This window comes from Scyliorhinus torazame, chromosome 8, assembly GCF_047496885.1.
Source record: "Scyliorhinus torazame isolate Kashiwa2021f chromosome 8, sScyTor2.1, whole genome shotgun sequence".
NCBI lineage: Eukaryota > Metazoa > Chordata > Chondrichthyes > Carcharhiniformes > Scyliorhinidae > Scyliorhinus > Scyliorhinus torazame.
In genome coordinates this window covers 248959723-248972632 of record NC_092714.1, presented here as the reverse complement: position 1 = coordinate 248972632, position 12910 = coordinate 248959723, and positions in this window count along the sequence as shown.

The following is a 12910-nucleotide window of genomic DNA, read 5'->3' as shown; positions in this document are numbered from 1 at the left end:
GGACAATCAGCCTTGGAAAGAGAAAATTGAAAGATAATAATGGAAAAGGTCTAAACGGGATTTTCTACACTTGACAATTGTAAATTTGGTAGCTAACGATGTAGACTCAGCAGTCCGCAAGTGTAGCTGCAGCAGGTTTTAGCACTTTGAAGGATATTAATTTTCCATTGGCTCTTGAATTTGTCAACATTACGTGGAGAACTGAGCATTATCCTGTTTATAGCTGTCTGCATTTTTGGCGCTTTTCCATTAAGTCACTTACACCAAAATACATGGCGCAAATTACTCATTGATTAAAGTTTTGAGCGATGTGCTGCTGGCTGATTCGACCGTCTTGCATAGCTATTGCCATAGTTCATCGCTGTGCTCACCTGTAATACATCATTTGATCCGTTTTTCTTTCCAACTGCTGTGCTTTGGGTGACTTACTAGGTCTGTCCAGAGGCATGGACGTGTGTTAGAAGTTGAACGTTGAGAGGGGAAAGGTTTGCTTAGGGAGATTGCTGTTATATTTCTGGGATTTGAGGTAGATTATTAGGGTGATCAGAGCATGTGGGGGGAGGGGGGTTGGGGGGTGGTTTCATTCCCCCCTCCCCCCAAAACTTCCATGAAAAAGCCTCTATAAGTTACAAATCAAAACCTATCCACAGAGGCGGCCCATCAGAGGTACTGTTACCACAAGAAACACGGTAGAAATGGCCATATCAAAATGATTTCATTTTTGATAACCTTGGAATTTATTGTCTTTGTGGGATTTTGGTACAGAGCCCTGTGTCTTTATGAGAAACCATGCCCGCTCTCTCCAAGATGGCAGACTGCGAGTGACTGTCGTTTAATCTTAAGGAAGATTTTGCAATTCCAGAAAATGGTGATATTCTCAACGAAAAGAAAGAAAATTAGATTCACTCAAGGGAATAATTTACCAAGATCAAAAATGCTTGTCTGCATTCCGGTTCCTATGGGAGGAACATTGCTGTATTATCAATCCATGAATGATTTCCAAAATCAATGTACTGTATAATTAGGACATTTCAAGGGTAAAAAATCCTTTTAAACTGCTTTGAAGCTTTTACCTACAGACCAAGGACCTTCGACTCTTATTTTAATCTACTTGCCCATATCTTATAAATGACGGCCTGCAAACTATGAAAATAAATTAGTTGTAGCTGCATGTATAATTGGATTAATTGACCCTACAACTGTGAGTACTGTACCATGTCATCAGCAATACTGCTTGATCAACAGGAGAGGGCAGCTCTGAGAAATTCAGCATCAATTTACCTCATTAGTCTTTGCGAACACCCTGAGGATTCAAAGCAGAAACATGTTTCATTATATACCACGCAGAGAACCTATGACGTGAAATCTTGATGATAGAATTCATAGCCTTAATACGGTAATTCTGTAGGAACATTAGTGTGAAGTACAATTTCACAGCTCCCTTGCTAACTGAATATCAAAGGCATCTTTATAACAATTACAATGTTTACCATTAAACATTAATTTATTTACTTAATATTAGTTTCAGGAAAAATGTGCATCAGGATGTCTGTAAAATACAGTTAAAAATGAACTGAAATCAGTTTGTTGTAATGTATTTAATCATTCAATAATTCAAGCAAAGCACTCTTTATCGTAGGAAATTTATTGTGCTGAAATATATTCTCATCTCTCAAAGATTGATTACATTTACGTGCCTGGCATTAAAGTGTGGATATTTGAGTAATATGTTATTGTCTGATTAAGAGAATAAATGGTAAGCTTGGATCATAGTGAGTAATTTTTCAATTTCAGTCGAGGTAGAAAATTCTCGGTATTGAAAGATTGCCCATTATACACAGAGGCTGATTTTACTCCCAGCTGAAATCAGAGGGGTAAATTTTAATATTCGGTTGTGCTTGGAGCGAACAGGTTGAGGAATGTGGATAGGCTGGAGGTAACAGGGGGAGGCCGGGACAAGATAGCCATGGCGTTTGAGAGTGTAATGTTCACAATGTTCATGGATAGCGATGTCTTTGTGGTTGAATCAATTAGAGAACATGCGGCTTTGTTGAAGAACAAAACGGTTTATTAACAAATTAAAACACTTAAGGGTTTCTATGATGTCTACTATGATTACAGTAGGATACTATGGCTAAATACAAATAACTGTGATTAACTAGTATTATTACTATTGACTCAGGAGCTACTCGATATGCGACTAGACTCTACGCCTGCTATCCACGTTCTGCTGCACACCTCATGTGTTCCAGCAAAGTTCTCCTGTCGTCACGCCACCTAGTGGTCGGATGCTAGAATCTCAGTCTATGCATACAGCACCTATCTTTACTTACAGTTCGGTTATGAAATTACATACAAATTATATTCTACATATCATTACAGAGAGGGGAGAGAAATGGCTGCAGTAGCTGCTGATCTTTGAACGTGAAATCTGGAGTCATTATCCTGCTTTACCCAGTTCCACTTTCGGGCAAGTCCATTAAAAAATCTTGCGTTTGTCCGTGTGGAGTTTGCACATTCTCCCCGTTGTCATAATATACACACAAGTATATGATGGTGCACAGACAGACAGTGAGTGACACAAAGGATGACCAATGAACATACAGAACTCAGCAGCCAATCACCAGACAGGACATGGTCACTATATAACCAGGGGGCACTAGTTTTCCCGCTCTCTTGGGGTGCAGCCTCTGAGACAGTCAGAGCCTGTGAGCAACAACTAGAACATCCACCATGTGGTAGTAAGATAGTCTGGTCAGGTTAGCCTCAGGTCTCCAGTCAACTCAGCATAGTGTCAACCCACAGTTCAAGCATGTTTAATAGTTAAGAGTTTAATAAAATAGAGTTGCATTTTTTCAAGTGTTGGAAGCCTGTCTCTCTCTCTCTGCTACAGTAAACGCAGTCCTCGCAGACCCAGCTTACCCAACACATCATGGTACCAGTGAGTTATGTTTGAGTTTGATGGACCCACCTTGAGATAGTCTGCCTTGGACCAGCAATCAGCCATCCGGTAACATGGACAGCGTCCGTCCTCCCCCGCCACTCCGCATCGCCGGCAACCTTGGTGCGAACTGGAAGATTTTTAAGCAGAAGTTTCAGCTGTATCTTGAAGCCATCGACCTCGAGGCGGCATCGGATAGCAGAAAGATTGCCCTCTTCCTCTCTACAGCTGGGGACCACGCTATCCACATTTTTAACTCCCTCACCTTTGCTGAAGGCGAGGACAAGACCAAGTTCAAAACAGTCCTGCTGAAATTCGACAGCCACTGTGACATCGAAGTCAACGAGAGCTTTGAACGCTATGTGTTCCAGCAGAGGCTTCAGGGTAAGGATGAACCTTTTCAGTCCTTCTTAACCCATCTCCGTACCCTCGCGCAATCCTGCAACTACGGCTCCACTTCCGACTCCACGATCCGCGACCAGATCATTTTCGGGTCCATTCCGATCCCCTTCATCAGCAACTCCTCAAAGTTAAGCAGCTCACCCTCACCATCGCCATCGAAACCTGCGTCCTACATGAGCACGCTAATGACCGGTACTCCCATATCAAGGCGGCAGAGACGGCACGGCAAGGCCCCCACGATGCAGAGCGGGTGCAGGCCATAAAACAGCTCCAGGGCCTGAGTCTGGATGAGGGCAGCCATTTCATGCTCTTTTCCCGGGCTCCTGCGCATGCGCACAACGACCGAGGGGACGGTGAGGCCGAGGATCGAACTGCGCATGTGCGCACATCTTTCGACCGCACCGCGCATGCGCGGTGGCGCACGGAACTTCCTGACGTCGGCGTCATGACGTGCAACAACTGTGGCTCCACCCACTTAAAGTGGCAATGTCCCGCGAAATCTCGATGCTGTCTCCAGTGTGGCAAGCTTGGCCGCTAGGCAGCCCTGTGCAGATCTGCTCAACTGCCCACCACACAGCGACCCCAGCCGCAGCGCAGGAATGTCCGGTCAGTGCAGCAACCTGTTGCAGACTCCGACTCCGACATGGTTCCAGATCCCGGCACCGAGGTTCTCACATCCCCATTCCGGGTGGGCATCATCACCAAGCATACGATGCTTTCCAAAAAAAAGGCTCTCTTGGGATGCAGCCTCTGAGACAGTCAGAGCCTGTGAGCAACAACTAGAACATCCACCACGTGGTAGTAAGATAGTCTGGTCAGGTTAGCCTCAGGTCTCCAGTCAACTCAGCATAGAGTCAACCCACAGTTCAAGCATGTTTAATAGTTAAAAGTTTAATAAAATAGAATTGCATTTCTTCAAGTGTTGGTAGCCTGTCTCTCTCTCTGCTACAGTAAACGCAGTCCTCGCAGACCCAGCTTACCCAACATTTCACCCAAGTCTGCGTGGGTTTCGCCCCCACAACCTAAAAGATGTGCAGGATAGGTGGATTGGCCACGCTAAATTGCCCCTCAATTGGAAAAAATAATTGGGTACACTAAATTTATTTTAAAAAAAATTTAAATTAAAAAAAATCTTGCATTGATTGCGGCTTTTAGAGGACACTTTAAGGACAGCCTGTTAAGTCAGGCCTGGTTGGGGCAGCACGGTAGCACAGTGGGTAGCACTGCTGCCTCATGGCGCTGAGGTCCCAGGTTCGATCCCGGTTCTGGGTCACTGTCTCTGTGGAGTTTGCACATTCTCCCGTGTTTGTATGGGTTTCGCCCCCACAACCCAAAGATGTGCAGGGTAGGTGGATTGGCCACACTAAATTGCCCCTTAATTGGAAAAAAAATTGGGGACTCTAAATTTATAAAACAAATGTCAGGCCTGGTTCTCCTGAACACATCTGGTGTCGACTACTAAACAACATTGTGCCTCCATCTCCTAATCTAAATCTTTTCACTGCTCTTGGATTATCCTGGAGTCCGGAGTAGATAATTCATAGACATGGGGTTAGACTTCAAATGTATGTTGATGGCACCTAATGCTAACTCTCTGTTGGTAGACTGGGATTTTATGCAAATGCACTGACCCTGTCCACTGACCAGAGATTCAGAGATGAGCCTGCCTCTGCTAGCCCTGGAAGTCACCATGGCATTTTTCATGGTTCAGGCAATTAGTTGCCTGAGGTTTTGGCTTCTGGGGCAGGATGCCCTGTCTCCAAGAACCGATGACCAATCAGAGGGCCAGCAGCTCTTCAGTCCCAACAGCGCCATCATTAGCAGTGGCCTCATTGGGACCAGCACCACCACAGCAGGTCCATGGTGCAGGCGAGTGGGGTTGGGAATCGCCAGATCCAACGAGGAAGGCCTTGGCGTTGATTGCGAGGGTGGGAGTGGAATCTTCCCTCAGGAAAAACTATACCACTTTGGGCCCCACCATGGGGCCCATGGAGCCCAATCAGGAGGGACACCCTCCACCCGTACCCACAGGGTGCCATCTCATGAGAGAAACTGCCCCTTTTCTGTTTAAAATACCAGCGATCATGGTAAGAGGGTCTTAAGTGACCATTAAATGGAACCCACCAACTCCCTCACTGTTGTTAAAATACCAGTGGAGGTGGAAAGATGATAATCGCGACATACCCCACCATACCACCCAAAAGGGTGGCATGGTAGCACAGTGGTTAGCGCTGCAGCCTCACAGCGCCAGGGACCCAGGTTCAATTTTGGCCCCAGGGGGTTGCCTGTGTGGAGTGTGCACTTCCTCCCCGTGTCTACATGGGTTACCTCCGGGTTCTCTGGTTTCCTCCCATAGCCCAAAGATGTGCAAGTTAGGTGGATTGGCCATGTTAAATTGCCCCTTAGTGTCCAAAAGATTAAGTGGATTTACTGAGTTACGGGGATATGGTGGGGGCATGGACCTGGAAGGGGTGCTCTTTCCAAGGTTCGGTGAAGACTCAATGGGCCGAATGGCCTCCTTCTGCAATGTGGATGGGAATTATAAAATTCAAGCCATCGTACTGAGTCCTTGAATACCTGTGAATTATCTGACTACTTAACTCAACATCAAGTCTCAGATGAGCAAGAATTTCAGTCGTTTCAGCTAATGACTAAAACTGTCCTGTCCTATGTCTCTCACTGGCAGCTCATTCAGGCCGAATCCAATGATGCAAAACCCTGTTTGTTCATGAGTTCAGTTGCAGACCTCAGATCCTAACCACTCACCATGATTTCCACTTCTCTCAAATAATTCATCTCACACTTTCCCCCACTACTGTTGATATGTTTGTTCAAGAGTTTGAAATACCATTATGATCAAATAATATGCCAATCTCTCAGTGGACATGTTGGTTGCTGTCGTTGTTTGTATTACAAGTGATTACACTTCAAAAAGCAATTCATTGGCTCTAAAGCACTTTTAGACATCCTGATGATATGGAAGTTGCTACATAAATACAAGCTCCTTCCTTTTATTCTTTGTCATGTTCAGAGCTAATTACTCCAGTTGAGCTGTTTCTTGTTAGAATGCTCTGTTCTCCCCTTCACAAGTTGTAGCTCATCCAACAACCTGAAACATTTCTGATCCCTTATGAAATCATATTCCCTTTTTGCTCCTGCTGTTTTCATTAGTTTCTTATCGCTGAATTCACTACTTTCAAAATCCTTGTCTTCAGCTGAATCCATCCACAAGTTCTTCCTCCCTACCTTTTTTACCTCTTCCAGCCCTTTGGTTTTCCAACCCTGGCCTCCCTTTTAGCCTTCTCCACCTTTTGCCATGAGGCCAATGGCTGTCTTGGCCCTACTCTCGTCAATGCTCACCAGAGCTCCTTAACCTGCCAACCTCCTTTCCCATTCCATCAAAACGCTTCTTTAAACCTACCTCCTTCAGTCACACTTTCTAAATCTTCTCTCATTATTGGTTGAGTGGTGGAAGAATGCGTCTTCTCAGGAAGTTGCTGGGTCCTCACCAAACGCCCCACCCCTGAAGTCCTTTGCGCCGATAGCCCCAATTTGCCCTCTTGCTTTCAGAAAGTTGGAAATTATGGAGGGAACAGTCAAGAGCTAAAACCGAGACAAAAAAAAAGTGGATGAAAAGGGAAGCCTGTCCTCGAAGAATCTGAAGGGCAAGGATTAAAATACCATTCAAAATGAGAAGATTAGCTTATTAATAAAAAGACAAATATTGAAGTCAAGACTGTATAAAATGAATCTGATTTACTTTTTATCGAGGGGAACGCTATCTAATAATTGCACCACTGACAGTAAGATGGAGGATCTGCAGGCTTCCAATTTAACAATATACCTCTAGTTATGATTGATTACCAAGGATGACTAAGTAAGAACAACTGAAGGTCAAGTCTTGGGTTTTAATTGGAATATGTCATCGGGACATTTTTGATCTTGGCCCAGGTTGCCCTATCTTGGGAAATGATAAAAGGCACCAGGCTGCAGACTGTACATGTTGGAAGGTGGGTGAATATAGAAGATAATTGTATTGAAGGCCTGTGGGTGGGTGGAGAGAGGGGGCAGGAGCAGAACAATGCATTGTGGAAATGTTTGACTGGGACTGCTTTCAGCGCTGGCACTCAGACTTATTGGTGGGCTAGGATCCAGATACTCCATCACTTGTCATCATTTGCAGGACTGTGCAGATCTTTCTCCTGGACTTTTATTGTGAGAGAAGAATTGTAGCCTACATTTGCGTGGAATAATTACAAGGTAACTGTGGAATATTGGAAGCTGGTAGTTTGCAGAGACTGATACCCCACAGGATAAAAATGTTCTGAAGCACAGCAACTTTGTAAAGTACAGTTGGATACTCCAGATTTAGCCCTACACATTCATAATAAGATATCGGCCTCTCTGAGAACAAGACTTTGTTGGTAAAATTCAAATTGCCCTGAAGAGGAATTGAATGTTTTTTAAAAATCTCTTACGCTTAACTCAAGAATCTGTACTAACTCAATTGGAAACTCAAAACATTAGCTTTGGGGAATTATTATTAGCTTCATATTAATGATTTAAAACAATGAAACAACATTTGCAATTTCAGTGAATTCTGATTGGAAATGAATTGGATGAACCTGATGAAATGCTTCATGACAGATCGTTACTAATGAAATTAGTTGACTGCAGCTATTTGATCAATTATTTACTTATAAACAAGTACATTATAAAATGCCATTAGTTTCGAATCAATAAAAGGAGTAAGAGTTACTTGATTATACGTATGAGTGACCTAGATTTCTGTTGGTTGAGTTGTGCAATTCACACAGGTAGCAAGCAGGAATTTTGTCATGATATTTTAGACAAAGGGTGAGATTTCCCGGCCCTGTGATGGGGGTGGGAACCAGGAGACCAGCCCACTATGCTGACCTCATTAGTTATGCAGTCGATGTTTTCGTGGCATATTGCACAGATGGGTGGGCTTGATGACATGTGCTCCTGCCGTCATATCAGAGCGGCATGTTTCAAAGGCGCCCGGACATCAACTTCTTTTTTGTCGAATCCACCACCGAAGGAGATGACCCAGTGAACCCAGAGCGTTCCAGCCCCCAGATTCAGTGACCCTTCGCTCGATGCGCTGCTCAATGCACTGTATGCCAGAGGGGTGACCTGTGTCCCGAGGATGGAAGGAGGAGGCCGAGCCATGTGACCAACCCTGCATGGGAGTCTCCAGCGTGTTCAGTGCCCAGGGCCTCCACTGAAGCACTGCCCTCCAGTGCTGGAAATGGATAAATGACCCCACCCACACTGCCAGGGTAAGTGAACCCTCAGCTTCTTACACTAACCTCAGCAAATGGTAGAGGGGACATGGGCCTCAGTGGCAAGGACACCATAGATGTGGCCAATCCATAAAAGAGGTACTCAACATGCTAAGGTGATGTCTCATAGTCCCACTCTAGTCCAGCTAGTCTGAGGTGGAGAAGCCACTGTTGGCCCCTGACTCATCCACACAGCGAGCTCAGATGTTGCTCAGCATTGCGCTGGTCAAGGAGACACAGCCTGAGTGAGTGAGACACAGACAGAGTGAGAATTTGGTAATTTGGTGCAGTGAGGTAACCAGGAAAGGCCTAATTTTGGGAGCCGTTCGGAGGAGGAGGAGCAGTCTCTGTGAGTATAAAAACCTAACGGTAACTTCCTGTTTTCCAGTTTTTTTTTCCAAAAGTGACGTCCGAGGGAAGCTGTGATCTGATTGGTTGATAGCAAATCTGTCCCAAATTTAAAAAAAAAACACAGCTAAACTCATAAACTTAAATTAAACTAATTAATTAATTAGTGATGGCTGGTCAGGTGATGTGCTTGAGCTGCTTGATGTGGGAGCTGGCAGATCCCATTGCGAGCTGCAGCGACCACATCTGGAGTAAGTGTTGGCTGCTCGAAGAGCTCCGGCTCAGAGTTGATGAGCTGGAGTCTGAGCTTCAAACACTGAGGCACATCCGGTAGAGGGAGACTTGCCTGGACACTGTGTTTCAGGAGGCAGTCACACCTGTCAGAGTAAGTAGTTTAAGTCCTGCCAGGGACAGCAGGGTGTGACTGCAAGCCAGGCAGGTAAAGGGAACCAGCAGTCAGGAACTCAGGAGCCTCAGCCCTTGACCCTGTCCAACAGGTATGAGGCACTTGCTCCCTGTGTGGATGGCAAACAGGGCTGCAGGAAGGATGAGTCAGCTGACCAAGGCACCATGGTTCAGCAGGCCATTCAAGGGGAGGGAGTAAATAGGCAAGTTGTAGTTGTAGGGGATTCTATTATCAGGGGGATTGATAGTATCCTTTGTGAGCAGGCTAAAGAGTCCCGCATGATACGTTGCCTGCCCGGTGCTAGGGTGCGGGACATCTCTGACCGGCTTGAACGGATACTGGAGAGGGAGGGGGAGGATCCAGTTGTTGTGGTCCATGTCGGTACCAACAACATAGGCAAGTCTAGAAAAGAGGACCTGTTTAGAGATTATAAAGAGCTAGGATTCAAATTAAAAAACAGGTCCTCAAGGGTCATAATCTCCGGATTACTGCCCGAGCCACGTGCAAATTGGCATAGGGAGGCAAGAATAAGGGAAGTTAACACGTGGCTGAAAGAGTGGTGTGGGAGAGAGGGGTTCCTTTTCATGGGACACTGGCATCAGTTTTGGGACAGGGGGGTCCTATATTGTTGGAATGGTCTCCACCTGAACCGAGCTGGGACCAGTGTTCTGGCGAAAAGAGTAAATAGGGTGGTCAATAGGACTTTAAACTAGAGATTGTGGGGGGGGAAGGGAAAGTCAGGGAACCAAGAGGTGAAGTAATCAGTGGGAAGCGTAGCTACTTAGGAATACAAAAAAGCACGAAAAGACAAAACTCAGGAGAGGTTACGATAGTCCCCATCCCACAAAATATGACACAGTGTATGGAAAGGCTCAGTAAACCAAGGTCCACCACACTAAGAAAACAAAAAGGGACGGTCAATAGAGAATTAAAGGTGCTATATTTAAATGCGCAATGTACGGAACAAGGTAGATGAGCTTGTGGCCCAGATTGTGACTGGCAGGTATGCTGTGGTAGGCTTCACAGAGACGTGGTTGCAGGGGGTTCAGGACTGGCATTGAAACATCCAGGGATTCACAACCTATCGAAAAGACAGAGAGGTGGGCAGAGGGGGCGGGGTTGCCTTGTTAATTAGGAATGAAATTAAATCAATAGCACTAAACGACATAGGGTCAGATGATGTGGAGTCTGCGTGGGTAGAGTTGAGGAACCACAAAGGCAAAAAAACCATAATGGGAGTTATGTACAGGCTTCCTAACAGTGGTCAGGACAAGGGGCACAAAATGCACCACGAAATAGAAAGTGCATGTCAGAAAGGCAAGGTCACAGTGATCATGGGGGACTTCAATATGCAGGTGGACTGGGTAAATAATGCTGCTAGTGGACCCAAGGAAAAGGAATTAATTGAATGTTAACAGGAGGGCTTTTTGGAACAGCTTGTGATGGAGCCCACGAGGGGACAGGCCATTCTGGACTTAGTGTTATGTAATGAGCCAGACTTGATTAAAGATCTTAAAGTAAGGTTACACTTAGGAGGCAGTGATCATAATATGGTCGAGTTCAATCTCCAATTTGAAAGAAAGAAGATAGAATCAGATGTAAAGGTGTTACAGTTAAATAAGGATAACTACAGGGGCATGAGGGAGGAACTGACGAAAATCGACTGGGAGCAGAGCCTAGTGGGAAAGACAGTAGAACAGCAATGGCAGGAGTTTCTGGGAGTAATTGAGGACACAGTACAGAGGTTCATCCCAAAGAAAAAAAAGGTTATCAGAGGGGGGATTAGGCAGCCATGGCTGACAAAGGAAGTTAGGGACTGCATCAAAGCAAAAGAGAAAGCCTATAATGTGGCAAAGAGTAGTGGGAAGTCAGAAGATTGGGAAGGCTACAAAAACAAACAGAGGATAACAAAGAGAGAAATAAGGAAAGAGAGGATCAATTATGAAGGTAGGCTAGCCAGTAACATTAGGAATGATAGTAAAAGTTTCTTTAAATACATTAAAAACAAACGGGAGGAAAAAGTAGACATTGGGCCGCTCCAAATTGACACTGGTAATCTAGTGATGGGAGACAAGGAAATAGCTGAGGAACTAAATAAGTACTTTGCGTCAGTCTTCACAGTAGAAGACATGAGTAATATCCCAACAATTCAGGAGAGTCAGAGTTGAATATGGTAGCCATCACAAAGGATAAAGTGCTAGAGAAACTAAGAGGTTTAAAAATTGATAAATCTCCGGGCCCAGATGGGCTACATCCTAGAGTTCTAAAGGAGATAGCTGAAGAAACAGTGGAGGCGTTAGTTATGATCTTTCAAAAGTCACTGGAGTCAGGGAAAGTCCCAGAGGATTGGAAAATCGCTGTTGTATCCCCCCTGTTCAAGAAGGGAACAAGGAAAAAGATGGAAAATTATAGGCCAATTAGCCTAACCTCGGTTGTTGGCAAGATTCTAGAATCCATTGTTAAGGATGAGATTTCTAAATTCTTGGAAGTGCAGGGTCGGATTAGGACAAGTCAGCATGGATTTAGTAAGGGGAGGTCGTGCCTGACAAACCTGTTAGAGTTCTTTGTAGAGATAACAAATAGGTTAGACCAAGGATAGCCAATGGATGTTATCTATCTTGACTTCCAAAAGGCCTTTGATAAGGTGCCTCACGGGAGACTGCTGAGTAAAATAAGGGCCCATGGTATTCGAGACAAGGTACTAACATGGATTGACGATTGGCTGTCAGGCAGAAGGCAGAGAGTTGGGATAAAAGGTTCTTTTTCAGAATGGCAACCGGTGACGAGTGGTGTCCCGCAGGGTTCATTGTTGGGGCCACAGCTGTTCTCTTTATATATTAACGATCTAGATGACGGGACTGGGGGCATTCTGGCTAAGTTTGCCGATGATACAAAGATAGGTGGAGGGAGCAGGTAGTATGGAGGAGGTGGGGAGGCTACAGAAAGATTTAGACAGTTTCGGAGACTGGTCCAAGAAATGGCAAATGAAATTCAACGTGGGCAAGTGCAAGGTCTTGCACTTTGGAAAAAAGAATAGAGGCATCGACTATTTTCTAAACGGTGACAAAATTCATAATGCTGAAGTGCAAAGGGACTTGGGAGTCCTAGTCCAGGATTCTCTAAAGGTAAACTTGCAGGTTGAGTCCGTAATTAAGAAAGCAAATGCAATGTTGTCATTTATCTCAAGAGGCTTGGAATATAAAAGCAGGGATGTACTTCTGAAGCTTTATAAAGCATTAGTTAGGCCCCATTTAGAATACTGTGAGCAATTTTAGGCCCCACACCTCAGGAAGGACATACTGGCACTGGAGCGGGTCCAGCGGAGATTCACATGGATGATCCCAGGAATGGTAGGCCTAACATACGATGAACTTCTGAGGAACCTGGGACTATATTCATTGGAGTTTAGGAGGTTGAGGGGAGATCAAATAGAAACTTACAAGATAATGAATGGCTTAGATAGGATGGACGTAGGGAAGTTGTTTCCATTAGCAGGGGAGACTAGGA